This window comes from Ascaphus truei, unplaced genomic scaffold (genome assembly GCF_040206685.1).
Source record: "Ascaphus truei isolate aAscTru1 unplaced genomic scaffold, aAscTru1.hap1 HAP1_SCAFFOLD_3485, whole genome shotgun sequence".
Taxonomy (NCBI): Eukaryota; Metazoa; Chordata; class Amphibia; order Anura; family Ascaphidae; genus Ascaphus; species Ascaphus truei.
The window spans coordinates 1-18,432 of record NW_027456492.1 but is presented as its reverse complement, the minus strand read 5'-3'; the positions used below and the strand labels follow the sequence as shown (position 1 = coordinate 18,432).

The following is an 18,432-nucleotide window of genomic DNA, read 5'->3' as shown; positions in this document are numbered from 1 at the left end:
TGGGATCTTACCTTATCCGCAGTCCCTCAATGTCCAGCTACCCTCATTCCCGCAATGTTATACATTGGTGACTGATTGGGTGGGGGGGTACTTCTGGTGTCCTATACACACACACACACACACACACACACACACATACACACACACACTGTCTCTCTCTCCCATACACACAGAGAGAGGGTGAGAGAGACACAGAGAGAGGGTGAGAGAGACACAGAGAGAGGGTGAGAGAGACACAGAGAGAGGGTGAGAGAGACACAGAGAGAGGGTGAGAGAGACACAGAGAGAGGGTGAGAGAGACACAGAGAGAGGGTGAGAGAGACACAGAGAGAGGGTGAGAGAGACACAGAGAGAGGGTGAGAGAGACACTGAGAGAGACACTGAGAGAGAGACGGAGCGGGGCTGACTGGGTGGGGGGGTACTTCTGGTGTCCTATACACACATTCACACACACACACACACTGTCTCTCTCTCCCATACACACAGAGAGAGGGTGAGAGAGACACAGAGAGAGGGTGAGAGAGACACAGAGAGAGGGTGAGAGAGACACAGAGAGAGGGTGAGAGAGACACAGAGAGAGGGTGAGAGAGACACAGAGAGAGGGTGAGAGAGACACAGCGAGAGGGTGAGAGAGAGACGGAGCGGGGCTGACTGGGTGGGGGGGTACTTCTGGTGTCCTATACACACTCACTCACACACACACACACACTCTCTCTCTCCCATACACACACACACACACACACTGTCTCTCACACACACACACACACACTGTCTCTCTCCCCCATACACACACACTCCCTCTCTCTCTCTCCCCCATACACACACACACTCTGTCTCTCTCTCCCCCATACACACACACAAACTATCTCTCTCTCTCTCTCTCTCTCTCTCTCTCTCTCTCTCTCTCTCTCTCTCTCTCTCTCTCTCTCCCATACACACACACTCCCTCTCCCTCTCTCTCCCCCATACACACACACACACACACACACACACACACACACTGTCTCTCTCTCTCCCATACACACACACACACACACACTGTCTCTCTCTCTCCCACACACACACACAAACACACACACACACTGTCTCTCTCTCTCTCTCTCTCTCTCACACACACACACACACACACACACACACACACACACACACACACACACACACACACACACACACACACACACACACTGTCTCTCTCCCTCTCTCTCTCTCTCCCATACACACACACACACTGTCTCTCTCCCTCTTTCTCTCTCCCACACACACACACACACACATACACACACTGTCTCTCTTCCTCTCTCCCTCTCTCTCTCTCTCCCATACACACACACACACACACACTGTCTCTCTCTCTCCCATACACACACACTGTCTCTCTCTCCCATACACACACACACACACGCTGTCTCTCTCTCTCTCCCATACACACACACACTGTCTCTCTTCCATACACACACACACACACTGTCTCTCTCTCTCCCATACACACACACACACACACACACACACATTCTCTCTCCCATACACACACACACACTGTCTCTCTCTCTCTCTCCCATATACACACACACACACACACACACACACACACACACACACACACACACACACACACACACACACACACACACACACACACACACACACACACACACACTGTCTCCCTCTCTCTCTCTCTCCCATACACACACACACACACACACACACACACACACACACACTGTCTCTCTCCCTCTCTCTCTCTCTCCCATACACACACACACTGTCTCTCTCCCTCTCTCTCTCTCCCATACACACACACACTGTCTCTCTCCCTCTCTCTCTCTCCCATACACACACACACACACACACACACACACACTGTCTCTCTCCCTCTGTCTCTCTCCCATACACACACACACACACACACACTGTTTCTCTCTCTCCCATACAAACACACACACACGCTGTCTCTCTCTCTCCCATACACACACACACACACACACACGCTGTCTCTCTCTCTCCCATACACACACACACACACACACACACACACACACACACACACTGTCTCTCTCTCCCACACACACACACACACACACACTGTCTCTCTCTCTCCCATACACACACACACGCTGTCTCTCTCTCTCCCATACACACACACACACACACACACACACACACACACTGTCTCTCTCTCTCCCATACACACACACGCTGTCTCTCTCTCTCCCATACACACACACACACACTGTCTCTCTCTCTCCCATACACACACACACACACACACTGTCTCTCTCTCTTCCATACACACACACACACACACACACTGTCTTACGGGGGGAGGGGGAGAAAGGCCTGGGCAGCCACGGGGACTGGGGGGGAAGCGGGGACTGGGGGGGAACACCCCCGCTACCATCTCCCACCCCGCTACCATCTCCCACCCCTCGGATAGACACTGGGACCTCGGGGGAAGCGGGGACCGGGGGGGGAAGGAGGGAACACCCCCGCTACCATCTCCCACCCCTCTACCATCTCCCACCCCTCTACCATCTCCCACCCCTCTACCATCTCCCACCCCTCTACCATCTCCCACCCCGTGGGCAGACACGGGGACCAGGGGGGGAAGCGGGAACTGGGGGGGGAACACCCCCGCTACCATCTCCCACTCCGCGGGCAGACACGGGGACCTGGGGGGGAAGCGGGGACTGGGGGGGAACACCCCCGCTACCATCTCCCACTCCGCGGGCAGACACGGGGACCTGGGGGGGAAGCGGGGACTGGGGGGGAACACCCCCGCTACCATCTCCCACCCCGCGGGCAGACACGGGGACCGAGGGGAAGCGGGGACCGGGGGTGAAGGGGGGAACTCCCCTGCTACCATCTCCCGCCCCACAAGCCAGTTCACAAGCCGGGGGGGGGGGGTTCCACAAGGTAGCGGGGCTGCGGGATGCAATGGAGTACTAACCTCTTCAAGCAGCAGAAAGTAAGTCCTGTCAGAGACATGTTTCAACCTTGATGGGTATCATTAGTGTGAGGTTGGTTTATACTGGATTTCCCAGAATCCCTTGCTGCAGTGGGAGCACTGTATGCGAGGTGATGATGGTGAAAGGCGGGGTTGCGGACCTGTCTAAGACATGTGAATGTGCCCACAAGTGATATTCTTTATTGGCTATATGCTAACGGTGGAGGTTTTCTGTCGCCTTTTTCACCCACCATAACTTAAAATGTATGGTAAACCTACCCAGCCTAGAAATATTTCAAAGCAAGTATAAACCAACGTCACTGATGATACCCATCAAGGCTGAAACATGTCTGTGAGTGGTCTGTACTTGCTTTGCTAGTCCCATGCTGTGCTTAAAAACTGTGTGAACGGCGATGCATCAGCTTAAATGGGCTCCACGTGAATGGATATTCCAGGCAAAAGGTGACACGTGTGCTCATTTATTGTCATTTCCCAGAATCCCTTGCTGCAGTGGGAGCACTGTATGCGAGGTGATAATGGTTGAAAGGCAGGGTTGCAGACCTGTCTAAGACATGTGAATGTGCTCACAAGTGATATTCTTTATGCTATATATATACATATGTACATATATACATACATATATACATACATACATACACACACAGAATAAAGGAGTTCTTCAGTATTAGGTGATACCTTTTTTATTTGGACTAACAATATATATATATATATATATATATATATATATATATATATATATATATATATATATATATATATATATGCAAATATAGCTGTATGCTCATCTGCATGTCTTAGGCAGGTCTGCAACCCCACCTTTCCCCATTATCACCCAGCATACAGCACTTCCACTGCAGCAAGGGATTCTGGGAATTGACATGCAAATGAGCACACAGTGTCACTTTTTGCCTCAATAACCATTTTTAACATGGTTCCCTATAGGCTTAAGCTTGCTGCATGGTCACAGCTTTGAGCACAGCCAGGGTTAAGGTGCATACCCAGAAAACCACCCACAGACAGCTGTTTCGACCTTGATGGGTCTCATCAGTGTGGGGTTGATTTTACTGGGAATGCAAGAGAGGCTTGTGGGATAGGCTAAACCATAATACTGAGTTAAGTTATGGTGAGTAAAAAAAGTGACAAAAACCCTCCACAGGAAAGCAAATATGCAAATATAGCTGTATGCTCATCTGCATGTCTTAGGCAGGTCTGCAACCCCACCAAGCTTAAGCTTAAGCTTATAGGGAACCATGTTAAAAATGGTTATTGAGGCAAAAAGTGACACTGTGTGCTCATTTGCATGTCAATTCCCAGAATCCCTTGCTGCAGTGGAAGTGCTGTATGCTGGGTGATAATGGGGAAAGGTGGGGTTGCAGACCTGCCTAAGACATGCATTTTGTAAATGCGTTTTTTACCCCCTTCTCTCCCCCTCCCCCCTTCATTAAAACTTTTATACGCTATGGGCGTGCGCTCTCTCCTCTTTTTTTCTTTATATATATATATATATATACACACACACCTATATACCCCTTGCCTGCTTTATTCAATGCAACATCGCCGGAAGAATTTGTGTGTGTGTGTGTACACACACACACACACAAACCCTAATACACACTAAAATAAATATATATATATATTCAAAAATGAATAGACGTTACCGTTCTGTGGCTAACGAAATGCTTTTATTTGTGCGAGCTTTCGAGATACACTGATCTCTTCCGGCGATGTTACTATGAATGAAGCAAGCAAAGGGTTTACTCAAAAACAGTGTCTCTTGGTATGTGACTTAAGTGTATCCCTCCCCCCTGTGTAGTATGCGATTTATGACTTGAGCTGTTAAATAATCCGTGTGTGTGTGTGTGTGTGTGAATATAAATAAATAAAGAGCTCAGAGTGTATACTGTAATGCGTAGCTCACCACAAACCAGACGCGACCTCGAGGCTAAGGTAGGGATTTGTATTAAACGCCAACCCACAACCGCGAAGTCGCGCCAAGAGTGTACGTAGTCTTGCAAGCCGGGTCAGAAGTACAGAAGGTAGAATAGTAGTTTTTACTTGCCGGTTCTGGACTGGAGAGTAGCGGATCATTGGGGTACTTAGCCAGGGTGAGGAATGGAGGATGGTCGTTGTGATACTAGTCGAGGTCAGGTTTGGAGAGTTCGGGATGGTCGTACGTAAGCCGGGTCAGGAGAGGAGAGATGCGGAGTCCAATAAACAAAGCAGGGTCAGGCAGCAGCAGGATCAAGACAGACAAGGCACAAGGCAGGAATGCCGCAAGGCGCGGCGTCACACAAGGTTATGCTCAGCAATGAGTGACTGAGCGGAGCAGGTATTTAAGGAGCCTCCCTCCAATGGTAAGCCAGAGTGGAGCAGGAAGGAGGAAGCCGATAGGCTGCTGGGTCGCTCAGGTGCGCCCTATTGGGCAGCCAAATTAGGTTTGGAGGCAGAGCTATGTCCCGCGCGAGTCACCGACGTCAGGGGGAGGCGACCCGATCGCGCGCCACTCACGCATGCTCGTCATCCGGGCGGGAACGAAGCCTGGAGGTGGGTCCAGAGGAGACCTGTCCTGCGAGCGTCCCCAACGTCAGGGGGTGGCAACCTGATCGCGCGTCACTCGCGCACGTCACTCGCGCACCTTGCATGTCCGTCGTCAGAGCGGGGGCGGAGCCTGGGAACAGATCTGGAGGGGAGGCTGGCCAAACAGACGCGACCACATCAGAGCGGGGGGTGGAGACTGGAGGTGGAACCCGCGGAGGGACAGACAGATCGCGCGCCATCTGCGCACGTTTACAGGGCCGCCGTGATATCGCGCATCCTGAGTATCAGTCGAGGTTGAGAGGGTAAGATGGAGAGGTGGGTTCCAGCCACCAGAATGGCGAATCCTCACAGTACCCCCCCTCCCTAGGAGCGACCTCCGGGCGACTCCACCATGGTTTGTTCGGAAATTTCTAATGAAACTGATTGCGTGAACACGGGGGCTCGGAGTCCAGACCTTTCTCCCGGGCCGGATCCCCTCCAGTGCTCTAGATAGTGTAACGAGCCTCTAGAAAACTTGGAGTCCAGAATGGACTGTATCTCGTACTCGGGTTGACCTTGCACCATATAAGAGCGAGTAGGTGAGACTGGAACCGAATGCACATTCTAGACAACTGGCTTGAGTAAAGAAACATGAAAAACGGACGGAATTCTCCTAGAAGAAGGCACAGAAAGCCGGTACGTGACCGGGTTGATCCTTTCGGCGGTAAGGAATGGACCGAGAAATCTGGGTGCGAATTTCATGGGGGGTATTTTCAGCATGATGTTTCTGGATGACAGCCAGACCTTGTCGCCGGGTCTGAAATCCTGAGCTGTTCTGCGGTGGCGATCTGCCTGGGTCTTCTGCCTATTGGTGGCTGTCTTGATGTTTACCTGGACCTTTTTCCAGAGATTCTGCAGCTCTTTGATCCTGTCATCTGCCAATGAGACCCTCGATGAGGCAAAAGAAAGGGGAAGAGTGGACGGGTGGAACCCGTAGTTCACGAAAAAAGGGGATTCCAGGGTTGATCCACTACGTGTGTTGTTATGAGCAAACTCTGCCCAGGGCAAGAGCTCGGACTAGTCCTCCTGGGAATCGGACACAAAACATTATATGTATTGTTCTAGGGACTGATTGGTCCTCTCAGTCTGACCATTTGTTTGAGGGTGATAACCAGAGGAAAAATAAAGGGAGATGCCTAGTTGTAGGCAAAAAGAGCGCCAGAAACGAGATAAGAATTGCAGACCTCTATCTGAAACAATGACCAGTGGAACTCCGTGAAGATGGAAGATTTTTCTGATGAATATATCAGCCAATTTGGGAGAGTTGGGAAGGCCCTTGAGAGGTATAAAGTGGGATTGCTTTGAGAATCGATCAACCACCACGAGGATCGTGTTCATGCCCCGGGACATAGGCAGAACAACAACGAAATCCATGGATAGGTGTGTCCATGGCCGATCAGGAACAGGCGAAGGTTGAAGAAGACCTGAAGGAAGATTCCTAGAAGTTTTAGTCCTGGCACAAGTTGGGCACACAGCTACGAAATCTTTGACGTCCTTCTGCATCTCAGGCCACCAGAATGTTCGGGAGATGAGGCCCAAAGTCCTCCTGGTCCTGGGATGTCCTGCTGATCTGGAGGAATGGCTCTATTCGAGAACCTTTTTACGATGTAGGGAAGAAGTGTAAAGACGGCCCTCGGGAACTGTAAGGTCAGCAGGAATGTGGTCCTGTTGGAGGACAATGTCCTTAAGAGCGTTGAAGGTGGTAGCAGAAAAGATACATTTGGAAGGAAGAATGGGTTTTTGTTTGTCCTCGGATTTGTCGTCCAGAGAGAATTGACGAGAAAGGGCCTCCGCCTTGATGTTCTTGGTTCCGGGGAGATAGGAGATTATAAAGTTGAATCTTGAGAAGAAGAGTGACCATCTGGCTTGGCGGGCACCCAGGCGACGTGCTCCTTCAATGTATAACACATTTTTGTGGTCAGTCAGAATTGTTATGGGATGTTCCGTACCTTCCAGAAGGTGTCTCCATTCCTCAAGTGCTAGTTTCATGGCCAGGAATTCACGATTACCGATATCGTAATTACATTCAGCAGAAGAATTGTTTTTGGAAAAGAAGACACAGGGGTGCAACCTGGACTGAGGACACTTCCTCTGGGAAAGCACAGCGCCAACTCCGACATCCGATGCATCGACTTCAAGGGTAAATGGAAGTTTGGGATCAGAATGGATAAGAATTGGGGCGGACACGAATGCCTTCTTTAGACGCGAAAAAGACTGGATGGCCGTGGGTGACCAAGAGGTGGGATCTACTCCTTTTTTGGTTAATGCCGTGAGAGGAGCCACCAAAGAAGAACATTTCTGAATAAACCTGCGATAATAGTTAGAAAATCCTAGGAAACGTTGAATGGCTTTGAGAGCGGTGAGTTGAGGCCAGTCCAGTACCGCTTTGACTTTTGCAGGGTCCATGGTAAGGCCAGTATTAGAGATGATATATCCTAGAAAAACGGTAGAAGCTTGATGAAATTGACATTTTTCGAGTTTGGCAAAGAGCCGGTTTTCCCGTAAGCGAAGAAGCACTTGTTTTACGTGGGCCATATGTTGCTGTCTGGATTTAAAAAAAAATCAAGATGTTATCCAAGTAAATGATAACGAAAGAATTGAGAAGGTCCCTAAAAATTTAATTGACAGTCTTGAAACACGGCTGGAGCATTACACAGAGCAAACGGCATGACCAGGTACTCATAATGTCCATCTCTGGTATTGAATGCAGGTTTCCATTCGTCACCTTGACGGATCCTGATGAGATTATAGGCCCCGCGTAAATCTAGTTTGGAGAAAATATTAGCACCTTGCAGCCGATCAAAGAGCTCCGATATGAGAGGAAGTGGATAGCGATTTTTAATGGTGATTTTATTAGCCTGTACATCCGGGGAAGTGACTCGCCTCATTGCATATGCAGCTAGGTCTCACAGATGGGTACTAACCATTGTGACCTGTCAAACGTAACACCCTACATGAAAGACCCCTGCCCAATAAGCATTTTTGCTAGACAGGATGGCAACGAAGGCATCAGGTCATAGTTTTTTTTTTATAAATGGGCTGGCCAAGTAGCTACAGGGGAGGAGTGTATTACTGAGGGGCTGGGTACACCCAGCTTCTCGCGTTACCTGGCAACCTGTGATTGGGAAAATGTAATTGTTCACCAATAACTGAACTGCCATGTTAGGAATGGGGGGCCTGCATCTATATAGTTGCTTGCACCCCTTATTCCTGTGCTTGTCGTGCTTGTTGTGACCTATAACAACTAAGGAGCTGCTATTCGGCTGAATATCTCCTTGCCCAACCTCAGTAAGTGTAAATATTTCTGTAATGTTATTTGCTTGATGTATTGTCTGTTCTGCTCATAGGAAATAAACTCATTCAGTTTACTATATCCTAATCATTTTCAATCTGTCCCGGTTATTCTATGTATTGTCTGTTCTCTCGTGACACCGATGTCAGGGGGAGGCGACTCGATCGCGCGCCACTCGCGCACCGTGCATGCCCGTCATCCGAGCGGGAACGGAGCCTGCAGGCGGGTCCAGAGGAGACCTGTCCCGCACGCGTCACCGAAGTCGGGGTGGCAACCTGATCGCGCGGCACTCACGCACCTTGCATGTCCGTCGTCAGAGCGGGGGCGGAGCCTGGGAACAGATCTGGAGGGGAGGCTGGCCGAACAGACGCGCCGCACGTCAGAGTGGGGGCGGAGACTGGAGGTGGAACCCGCGGAAGGACAGACTGATCGCGCACCGTCCGCGCGCGTGTAGCGGCCGCCGTGATATCGCGCATCCTGAGTATCAGTCGAGATTGAGGGGGTAAGATGGAGAGGTGGGTTCCAGCCACCAGAAAGGTGAATCCTCACATATACAGCGCTTTACAAAAGGTGTGTGTGGAGTGGGAGTGGGAGTGTATATCAATGGTGTGGGTAGGTGTGGAAATGCAAGAGGCTTTATCATTACTAAAAGTTTGTGTAGATACTATGTGGTCCCCATTGGTATATACAGATGGAATTACATAGAGTATTTGTATGTGTACGAGACAGCTGTGTGTGCATACATATAGTGCAGTATGTATAGACATGGCCTTTAGCGCTCATGGGAAGAGAGTTCACTTGTCAGTAATGACTCATAAAACTGCACACACATTAAACAATGTTATATAAACATATAATATACACAATCCTAACTGTATATCAGAAAGATAGAATCTTTATGACTTATACAGAATATTATAAAAATATAAAACTAGACATAGTATAACAATATAAAACAGTTACAATATAAGTGAATCTCAAGATACAAAATAGTCTCAGTATCTTAATACACAGAAATGTAATCACATTCAGTCCAGGGGAGAGATAAAGACTAAGGTTATGTTGGATAATTGTGCAATATAGAGTGGGGGTACACTCTAATATAGAGATTTAATCGCCAGATGTGTGAGGCTAGCTGTATCCAGGGGGACGTGTATTAGTCCTTATTTTACCTGGCAATAAAGTCAGAAAGGCTCCCAAATCAATGTCTATATTTAGACGTTTAGGCTGCGCTTATAGTGCCTGGCGACGCGACGTCGCTCCAAAACAGATCTATTGATTCTGTCGCAAGCGCTTATAGTGATGGCGACGGAGCAACCCCAAATTTTGAAGCCGGGTATATTATATCACTACCTGTACAGATTAACCTGTGTGTGTCACGTTCTCACTACCTGTACAGATTAACCTGTGTGTGTCACGTTCTCACTACCTGTACAGATTAACCTGTGTGTGTCACGTTCTCACTACCTGTACAGATTAACCTGTGTGTGTCACGTTCTCACTACCTGTACAGATTAACCTGTGTGTGTCACGTTCTCACTACCTGTACAGATTAACCTGTGTGTGTCACGTTCTCATTACCTGTACAGATTAACCTGTGTGTGTCACGTTCTCACTACCTGTACAGATTAACCTGTGTGTGTCACGTTCTCACTACCTGTACAGATTAACCTGTGTGTGTCACGTTCTCACAACCTATACAGATTAACCTGTGTGTGTCACGTTCTCACTACCTGTACAGATTAACCTGTGTGTGTCACGTTCTCACTACCTGTACAGATTAACCTGTGTGTGTGTCACGTTCTCACTACCTGTACAGATTAACCTGTGTGTGTCACGTTCTCACTACCTGTACAGATTAACCTGTGTGTGTCACGTTCTCACTACCTGTACAGATTAACCTGTGTGTGTCACGTTCTCACAACCTGTACAGATTAACCTGTGTGTGTCACGTTCTCACTACCTGTACAGATTAACCTGTGTGTGTGTCACGTTCTCACTACCTGTACAGATTAACCTGTGTGTGTCACGTTCTCACTACCTGTACAGATTAACCTGTGTGTGTGTCACGTTCTCACTACCTGTACAGATTAACCTGTGTGTGTGTCACGTTCTCACTACCTGTACAGATTAACCTGTGTGTGTCACGTTCTCACTACCTGTACAGATTAACCTGTGTGTGTCACGTTCTCACTACCTGTACAGATTAACCTGTGTGTGTCACGTTCTCACTACCTGTACAGATTAACCTGTGTGTGTCACGTTCTCACAACCTGTACAGATTAACCTGTGTGTGTCACGTTCTCACTACCTGTACAGATTAACCTGTGTGTGTGTCACGTTCTCACTACCTGTACAGATTAACCTGTGTGTGTCACGTTCTCACTACCTGTACAGATTAACCTGTGTGTGTGTCACGTTCTCACTACCTGTACAGATTAACCTGTGTGTGTGTCACGTTCTCACTACCTGTACAGATTAACCTGTGTGTGTCACGTTCTCACTACCTGTACAGATTAACCTGTGTGTGTCACGTTCTCACTACCTGTACAGATTAACCTGTGTGTGTCACGTTCTCACTACCTGTACAGATTAACCTGTGTGTGTCACGTTCTCACTACCTGTACAGATTAACCTGTGTGTGTCACGTTCTCACTACCTGTACAGATTAACCTGTGTGTGTCACGTTCTCACTACCTTTACAGATTAACCTGTGTGTGTCACGTTCTCACTACCTGTACAGATTAACCTGTGTGTGTCACGTTCTCACTACCTGTACAGATTAACCTGTGTGTGTCACGTTCTCACTACCTGTACAGATTAACCTGTGTGTGTCACGTTCTCACTACCTGTACAGATTAACCTGTGTGTGTCACGTTCTCACTACCTGTACAGATTAACCTGTGTGTGTCACGTTCTCACTACCTGTACAGATTAACCTGTGTGTGTCACGTTCTCACTACCTGTACAGATTAACCTGTGTGTGTCACGTTCTCACTACCTGTACAGATTAACCTGTGTGTGTCACGTTCTCACTACCTGTACAGATTAACCTGTGTGTGTCACGTTCTCACTACCTGTACAGATTAACCTGTGTGTGTCACGTTCTCACTACCTGTACAGATTAACCTGTGTGTGTCATATTTAATGGGGGAGCACAATATAATCCTCTTTCCCCCCTCCTCTTCTTCTCTTCCCCCCGCTCCTTCTCTTCCCCCTCCCTCCTCCTCTTCCCCCTCCCTCCTCTCCTTCTCTACCCCCTCCCTCCTCCTCTTCCCCCTCCTCTCCTTCTCTTCCCCCCCCTCCTCTCCTTCTCTTCCCCCCTCCCTCCTCTCCTTCTCTTCCCCCCTCCTCTCCTTCTCTTCCCCCCTCCTCTCCTTCTCTTCCCCCCTCCCTCCTCTCCTTCTCTTCCCCCCTCCCTCCTCTCCTTCTCTTCCCCCCTCCCTCCTCTCCTTCTCTTCCCCCCTCCCTCCTCTCCTTCTCTTCCCCCCTCCCTCCTCTCCTTCTCTTCCCCCCTCCTCTCCTTCTCTTCCCCCCTCCCTCCTCTCCTTCTCTTCCCCCCTCCCTCCTCTCCTTCTCTTCCCCCCTCCCTCCTCTCCTTCTCTTCCCCCCTCCCTCCTCTCCTTCTCTTCCCCCCTCCCCTCCGTTTCTCCCCCTAGGAGTTTGACCACCACTGCCCGTGGGTGAATAACTGCATTGGGCGCAGGAATTACAGATACTTCTTCCTGTTCCTGCTGTCTCTGACTCTGCACATCCTGAGTGTCTTCACCTGCGGTCTCTTCTACACGCTGGGGCACCCTGACCAACTGAGAGACATCCCTGCGGCGGTCACGTATCCTTTCCACGGAGCATCTCTCTCTCATCCGCTTCCCAGCTCTCTCCTCTCCCCTCCATTTCTCTCTCTCCTTTCCCCTCCATTTCTCTCTCTCCTCTCCCCTCCATTTCTCTCTCTCCTCTCCCCTCCATTTCTCTCTCTCCTTTCACCTCCATTTCTCTCTCTCGTCTCTCCCTCCTCTCCCCTCCATTTCTCTCTCTCGTCTCCCCTCCATTTCTCTCCCTCCTCTCCCTTCCATTTCTCTCCCTCCTCTCCCTTCCATTTCTCTCCCTCCTCTCCCCTTCATTTCTCTCTCTCGTCTCCCCTCCATTTCTCTCTCTCGTCTCCCCTCCATTTCTCTCTCTCGTCTCCCCTCCATTTCTCTCTCTCCCCTCCCCTCCTCTCTCTCCCTCTTCTCCCCTCCATTTCTCTCCCTCCTCTCCCCTCCATTTTCTCCCTCCTCTCCCCTCCATTTCTCTCTCTCCCCTCCCCTCCATTTCTCTCTCTCCTTTCCCCTCCATTTCTCTCTCTCCTTTCCCCTCCATTTCTCTCTCTCCTTTCCCCTCCATTTCTCTCTCTCCTCTCCCCTCCATTTCTCTCTCTCCTTTCCCTCCATTTCTCTCTCTCCTCTCCCCTCCTCTCTCTCCCCTCCTCTCCATTTCTCTCTCTCCCCTCCCCTCCTCTCTCTCCCCTCTCTCCCCTCTCTCCATTTCTCTCTCTCCTTTCCCCTCCATTTCTCTCTCCCCTCCTCCATTTCTCTCTCTCCTCTCCCCCTCCATTTCTCTCTCTCCTCTCCCCTCCATTTCTCTCTCTTCCCCTCCATTTCTCTCTCTCCTCTCCCCTCCATTTCTCTCTCTCCTTTCCCCTCCATTTCTCTCTCTCCTCTCCCCTCCTCTCTCTCCCCTCCTCTCCATTTCTCTCTCTCCCCTCCCCTCCTCTCTCTCCCCTCTCTCCATTTCTCTCTCTCCTCCCCCCACCTCTCTCCTCCCCCCCCCCTATATCTATCTCTCTCCCCCCCCCCCCCCCTATATCTCTCTCTCTCCTCCCCCCAGCTCTCTCCTCTGTCCCTCCCTGGCGGTTTCCCTGACTGTCTCGCAGTATCTCGGTTATGTGCGTGTCTGGTCTGTTCTTCTTCCCCGTGGCCGGCCTCGCGGGGTTCCACATTGTGCTGGTGTCTCGCGGCCGTACCACAAACGAGCAGGTCAGCGGCGTTCTTACACTCCCTTCCCATAGTCTCATGCTCTCTCTGACGCGCTTTGTGACGCCGCTCTGTCCCTCAGGTGACAGGGAAGTTCCGCGGAGGGGTGAATCCTTTCAGTGACGGCTGCTGTCGGAATGTGAGCCACGTGCTCTGCAGCTCCCCCCCTCCCAGGTACGGAGCGCTCTGCCCCTGACATGGGGTCTCTGTGCTGTCTCTGTGCTGTCTCTGTGCTGTCTCTGTCTCACCATGATGTGCTGTGTCTCTCTCTCTGATTGTGCACTATTGTTGCTGTCTCTCTCTAATGGTGCGGTAAACACAATCCGCGGCGCCTGCGGCGGGTCTGAATTTAAAGCGGCAGATTACATATAAACACAATCCGCGGCGCCTGCGGGGGTTTGAATTTAAAGCGGCAGATTACATATAAACACAATCCGCGGCGCCTGCGGGGGTTTGAATTTAAAGCGGCAGATTACATATAAACACAATCCGCGGCGCCTGCGGCGGGTTTGAATTTAAAGCGGCAGATTACATATAAACACAATCCGCGGCGCCTGCGGGGGTTTGAATTTAAAGCGGCAGATTACATATAAACACAATCCGCGGCGCCTGCGGCGGGTCTGAATTTAAAGCGGCAGATTACATATAAACACAATCCGCGGCGCCTGCGGGGGTTTGAATTTAAAGCGGCAGATTACATATAAACACAATCCGCGGCGCCTGCGGGGGGTCTGAATTTAAAGCGGCAGATTACATATAAACACAATCCGCGGCGCCTGCGGCGGGTCTGAATTTAAAGCGGCAGATTACATATAAACACAATCCGCGGCGCCTGCGGCGGGTTTGAATTTAAAGCGGCAGATTACATATAAACACAATCTGCGGCGCCTGCGGCGGGTCTGAATTTAAAGCGGCAGATTACATATAAACACAATCCGCGGCGCCTGCGGGGGTTTGAATTTAAAGCGGCAGATTACATATAAACACAATCCGCGGCGCTTGCGGCGGGTTTGAATTTAAAGCGGCAGATTACATATAAACACAATCTGCGGCGCCTGCGGCGGGTCTGAATTTAAAGCGGCAGATTACATATAAACACAATCCGCGGCGCTTGCGGCGGGTTTGAATTTAAAGCGGCAGATTACATATAAACACAATCTGCGGCGCCTGCGGCGGGTCTGAATTTAAAGCGGCAGATTACATATAAACACAATCCGCGGCGCCTGCGGCGGGTTTGAATTTAAAGCGGCAGATTACATATAAACACAATCCGCGGCGCCTGCGGGGGTTTGAATTTAAAGCGGCAGATTACATATAAACACAATCCGCGGCGCCTGCGGGGGTTTGAATTTAAAGCGGCAGATTACATATAAACACAATCTGCGGCGCCTGCGGCGGGTTTGAATTTAAAGCGGCAGATTACATATAAACACAATCCGCGGCGCCTGCGGCGGGTTTGAATTTAAAGCGGCAGATTACATATAAACACAATCCGCGGCGCCTGCGGGGGTTTGAATTTAAAGCGGCAGATTACATATAAACACAATCCGCGGCGCCTGCGGCGGGTCTGAATTTAAAGCGGCAGATTACATATAAACACAATCCGCGGCGCCTGCGGGGGTTTGAATTTAAAGCGGCAGATTACATATAAACACAATCCGCGGCGCCTGCGGGGGGTCTGAATTTAAAGCGGCAGATTACATATAAACACAATCCGCGGCGCCTGCGGCGGGTCTGAATTTAAAGCGGCAGATTACATATAAACACAATCCGCGGCGCTTGCGGCGGGTTTGAATTTAAAGCGGCAGATTACATATAAACACAATCTGCGGCGCCTGCGGCGGGTCTGAATTTAAAGCGGCAGATTACATATAAACACAATCCGCGGCGCCTGCGGGGGGTCTGAATTTAAAGCGGCAGATTACATATAAACACAATCCGCGGCGCCTGCGGGGGTTTGAATTTAAAGCGGCAGATTACATATAAACACAATCTGCGGCGCCTGCGGCGGGTCTGAATTTAAAGCGGCAGATTACATATAAACACAATCCGCGGCGCCTGCGGGGGTTTGAATTTAAAGCGGCAGATTACATATAAACACAATCCGCGGCGCCTGCGGCGGGTTTGAATTTAAAGCGGCAGATTACATATAAACACAATCCGCGGCGCCTGCGGGGGGTTTGAATTTAAAGCGGCAGATTACATATAAACACAATCCGCGGCGCCTGCGGCGGGTCTGAATTTAAAGCGGCAGATTACATATAAACACAATCCGCGGCGCCTGCGGCGGGTTTGAATTTAAAGCGGCAGATTACATATAAACACAATCCGCGGCGCCTGCGGCGGGTTTGAATTTAAAGCGGCAGATTACATATAAACACAATCCGCGGCGCCTGCGGCGGGTTTGAATTTAAAGCGGCAGATTACATATAAACACAATCCGCGGCGCCTGCGGGGGTCTGAATTTAAAGCGGCAGATTACATATAAACACAATCCGCGGCGACTGCGGCGGGTTTGAATTTAAAGCGGCAGATTACATATAAACACAATCCGCGGCGCTTGCGGCGGGTTTGAATTTAAAGCGGCAGATTACATATAAACACAATCCGCGGCGCCTGCGGGGGTCTGAATTTAAAGCGGCAGATTACATATAAACACAATCCGCGGCGCCTGCGGCGGGTTTGAATTTAAAGCGGCAGATTACATATAAACACAATCTGCGGCGCCTGCGGCGGGTTTGAATTTAAAGCGGCAGATTACATATAAACACAATCCGCGGCGCCTGCGGCGGGTTTGAATTTAAAGCGGCAGATTACATATAAACACAATCTGCGGCGCCTGCGGCGGGTTTGAATTTAAAGCGGCAGATTACATATAAACACAATCCGCGGCGCCTGCGGGGGTTTGAATTTAAAGCGGCAGATTACATATAAACACAATCCGCGGCGCCTGCGGCGGGTTTGAATTTAAAGCGGCAGATTACATATAAACACAATCCGCGGCGCCTGCGGCGGGTTTGAATTTAAAGCGGCAGATTACATATAAACACAATCCGCGGCGCCTGCGGGGGTTTGAATTTAAAGCGGCAGATTACATATAAACACAATCCGCGGCGCTTGCGGCGGGTTTGAATTTAAAGCGGCAGATTACATAGAAACACAATCCGCGGCGCCTGCGGCGGGTTTGAATTTAAAGCGGCAGATTACATATAAACACAATCCGCGGCGACTGCGGCGGGTTTGAATTTAAAGCGGCAGATTACATATAAACACAATCCGCGGCGCCTGCGGGGGGTTTGAATTTAAAGCGGCAGATTACATATAAACACAATCCGCGGCGCCTGCGGCGGGTTTGAATTTAAAGCGGCAGATTACATATAAACACAATCCGCGGCGCCTGCGGGGGTTTGAATTTAAAGCGGCAGATTACATATAAATACAATCCGCGGCGCCTGCGGCGGGTTTGAATTTAAAGCGGCAGATTACATATAAACACAATCCGCGGCGCCTGCGGGGGTCTGAATTTAAAGCGGCAGATTACATATAAACACAATCCGCGGCGCCTGCGGCGGGTCTGAATTTAAAGCGGCAGATTACATATAAACACAATCCGCGGCGCCTGCGGCGGGTTTGAATTTAAAGCGGCAGATTACATATAAACACAATCCGCGGCGCCTGCGGGGGTCTGAATTTAAAGCGGCAGATTACATATAAACACAATCCGCGGCGCCTGCGGGGGTTTGAATTTAAAGCGGCAGATTACATATAAACACAATCCGCGGCGCCTGCGGCGGGTTTGAATTTAAAGCGGCAGATTACATATAAACACAATCCGCGGCGCCTGCGGGGGTTTGAATTTAAAGCGGCAGATTACATATAAACACAATCCGCGGCGCCTGCGGCGGGTTTGAATTTAAAGCGGCAGATTACATATAAACACAATCCGCGGCGCCTCTCTGATGGTGCAGTCTCAGTACTGTCTCTCTGATGATGCAGTCTCAGTACTGTCTCTGATGGTGCGGTCTCAGTACTGTCTCTGATGGTGCGGTCTCAGTACTGTCTCTGATGGTGCGGTCTCAGTACTGTCTCTCTGATGGTGCGGTCTCAGTACTGTCTCTGATGGTGCGGTCTCAGTACTGTCTCTGATGGTGCGGTCTCAGTACTGTCTCTCTGATGATGCAGTCTCAGTACTGTCTCTCTGATGGTGCGGTCTCAGTACTGTCTCTCTGATGGTGCGGTCTCAGTACTGTCTCTCTGATGGTGCAGTCTCAGTACTGTCTCTCTGATGGTGCGGTCTCAGTACTGTCTCTCTGATGGTGCAGTCTCAGTACTGTCTCTCTGATGGTGCAGTCTCAGTACTGTCTCTCTGATGGTGCAGTCTCAGTACTGTCTCTCTGATGGTGCAGTCTCAGTACTGTCTCTCTGATGATGCAGTCTCGGTACTGTCTCTCTGATGGTGCAGTCTCGGTACTGTCTCTCTGATGATGCAGTCTCGGCACTGTCTCTCTGATGATGCAGTCTCAGTACTGTCACTCTGATGGTGCTGTCTCTTTCTGATGGTGCGGTCTCAGTGCTGTCTCTTTCTG

General features: G+C 50.1%; 1 long non-coding RNA gene across 1 annotated transcript; it reads left to right on the top strand.

Moving 5' to 3' along the window:
* The first annotated feature begins 12,467 nt into the window (after window positions 1-12,467).
* LOC142483643 (uncharacterized) lies at window positions 12,468-14,027 on the top strand. The gene is made up of 3 exons (XR_012797407.1): window positions 12,468-12,666; window positions 13,747-13,849; window positions 13,929-14,027. It is a non-coding gene; the product is annotated as an uncharacterized LOC142483643 (long non-coding RNA).
* The last annotated feature ends 4,405 nt before the right edge of the window (window positions 14,028-18,432 follow it).